Source organism: Schistocerca cancellata, chromosome 6 (assembly GCF_023864275.1).
Source record: "Schistocerca cancellata isolate TAMUIC-IGC-003103 chromosome 6, iqSchCanc2.1, whole genome shotgun sequence".
NCBI classification, from domain to species: domain Eukaryota; kingdom Metazoa; phylum Arthropoda; class Insecta; order Orthoptera; family Acrididae; genus Schistocerca; species Schistocerca cancellata.
In genome coordinates this window covers 571,879,717-571,882,452 of record NC_064631.1, presented here as the reverse complement: position 1 = coordinate 571,882,452, position 2,736 = coordinate 571,879,717, and the positions used below count along the sequence as shown (strand labels likewise).

At 45.5% G+C, this 2,736-nt stretch overlaps 1 pseudogene; it reads right to left on the bottom strand.

Moving 5' to 3' along the window:
- Positions 1-641: 641 nt before the first annotated feature.
- On the bottom strand, positions 642-759 carry LOC126089918 (5S ribosomal RNA; annotated as a pseudogene).
- Between the last annotated feature and the right edge of the window lie 1,977 nt (positions 760-2,736).

Below are 2,736 nucleotides of genomic sequence, written 5' to 3'. Positions count from 1 at the left end.
TGTCGTAAAATATCTAGGCGTAACTATCCAGAGCGACCTTAAGTGCAATGACCACAAAAAACAGACAATAAGTGACGGGACAGTCGCACTGCACACACCACAATGTAAACAAAAATGGAATCGTCGCCTAGCATGTAAGCAATAGGATTGAACAAACAGCTGCCGGTGTTTACAGTGTTCACAATACGACTTTTCAAACTAGTTACACTAGCCTCCTGTAACAAACACCAATGACATTCTCATTTTGCTGCTTTTAGCATTTTACTGTCAATAGGCATCGTCCCATTTAAAAACCTGTAACTGCTGTAAGTAACTGCACTTTCGTCAACGTCTCACAATCTGTTTATTGGCTGCAAATACGCGCCCTTGCCTATAATTCATTTCTGTGAAATCACGAGTCTTATGTGACTCGCCCTATGTATACATAGGGTGTAAAAAAACCACTCCGTGTGCAGGCCACAATTGATCCATCGGGACCATCCGACCGCCGTGTCATCCTCAGTGGAGGATGCGGATAGGAGGGGCGTGGGGTAAGCACACCGCTCTCCCGGTCGTCATGATGGTATTCTTGACCGAAGCCGCTACTATTCGGTCGAGTAGCTCCTCAATTGGCATCGGGGGGGTGACTGCACCCCGAAAAATGGCAACAGCCCATGGCGGCCTGGATGGTCACCCACCCAACTCCCGACCACGCCCGACAGCGCTTAACTTCGGTGATCTCACGAGAACCTGTGTATCCACTGCGGCAAGGCCGTTGCCTATACACAGGGTGTAACAGGTATAATTGTAGATATTTCTGTTGGTTAATGAGGACAGTGTAATGAATAACATTACATCAGTATTTACGTCATTTGCAGACTAATAAATATAGTCATTACAAGTCGTATCTTTGTAGTTTGGGTAGTACCTCCAAATAAATGTGGCAAGAGCAAGCCATTAATGCTTACTTTCCCCTGCGCAGCAGGTCAGATGTTGAAGTCTGGACGTGTGGGCTAAAACGATTAGTCTATACTGACACTACAGTCCACCTAGTGCTGCAGTATGACCGAGCAGAAATCATCAGGTCGTAAAGTTCGTGACGTGTTTGCAGGAAGATTGTTCGACACAGAGAAAAAAACAACAATCATATTTATGTGTGAACATGTTAAAGTATCACATATCATATACAGGGTGTTTCAAAAATGACCGGTATATTTGAAACGGCAATAAAAACTAAACGAGCAGCGACAGAAATACACCGTTTGTTGCAATATGCTTTGGACAACAGTACATTTTCAGGCGGGCAAACTTTCGAAATTACAGTAGTTACAATTTTCAACAACAGATGGCGCTGCAAGTGATGTGAAAGATATAGAAGACAACGCAGTCTGTGGGTGCGCCATTCTGTACGTCGTCTTTCTGCTGTAAGCGTGTGCTGTTCACAACGTGCAAGTGTGTTGTAGACAACATGGTTTATTCCTTAGAACAGAGGATTTTTCTGGTGTTGGAATTCCACCGCCTAGAACACAGTGTTGTTGCAACAAGACGAAGTTTTCAACGAAGGTTTAATGTAACCAAAGGACCGAAAAGCGATACAATAAAGGATCTGTTTGAAAAATTTCACGGATGAACGTGCTGGAAAGGTAGGGCGACCGCGTACGGCAACCACAGAGGGCAACGCGCAGCTAGTGCAGCAGGTGATCCAACAGCGGCCTCGGGTTTCCGTTCGCCGTGTTGCAGCTGCGGTCCAAATGACGCCAACGTCCACGTATCGTCTCGTGCGCCAGAGTTTACACCTCTATTCATACAAAATTCAAACGCGGCAACCCCTCAGCGCCGCTACCATTGCTGCACGAGAGACATTCGCTAACGATATAGTGCACAGGATTGATGACGGCGATATGCATGTGGGCAGCATTTGGTTTACTGACGAAGCTTATTTTTACCTGGACGGCTTCGTCAATAAACAGAACTGGTGCATATGGGGAACCGAAAAGCCCCATGTTGCAGTCCCATCGTCCCTGCATCCTCAGAAAGTACTGGTCTGGGCCGCCATTTCTTCCAAAGGAATCATTGGCCCATTTTTCAGATCCGAAACGATTACTGCATCACGCTATCTGGACATTCTTCGTGAATTTGTAGCGGTACAAACTGCCTTAGACGACACTGCGAACACCTCGTGGTTTATGCAAGATGGTGCCCGGCCACATCGCACGGCCGACGTCTTTAATTTCCTGAATGAATATTTCGATGATCGTGTGATTGCTTTGGGCTATCCGAAACATACAGGAGGCGGCGTGGATTGGCCTCCCTATTCGCCAGACATGAACCCCTGTGACTTCTTTCTGTGGGGACACTTGAAAGACCAGGTGTACCGCCAGAATCCAGTAACAATTGAACAGCTGAAGCAGTACATCTCATCTGCATGTGAAGCCATTCCGCCAGACACGTTGTCAAAGGTTTCGGGTAATTTCATTCAGAGACTACGCCATATTATTGCTACGCATGGTGGATATGTGGAAAATATCGTACTATAGAGTTTCCCAGACCGCAGCGCCATCTGTTGTTGAAAATTGTAACTACTGTAATTTCGAAAGTTTGTCTGCCTGAAAATGTACTGTTGTCCCAAGCATATTGCAACAAACGGTGTATTTCTATCGCTGCTCGTTTAGTTTTTATTGCCGTTTCAAATATACCGGTCATTTTTGAAATTCCCTATATTTGCACTTATACCGTTACACCTAATTTTTAACTTTC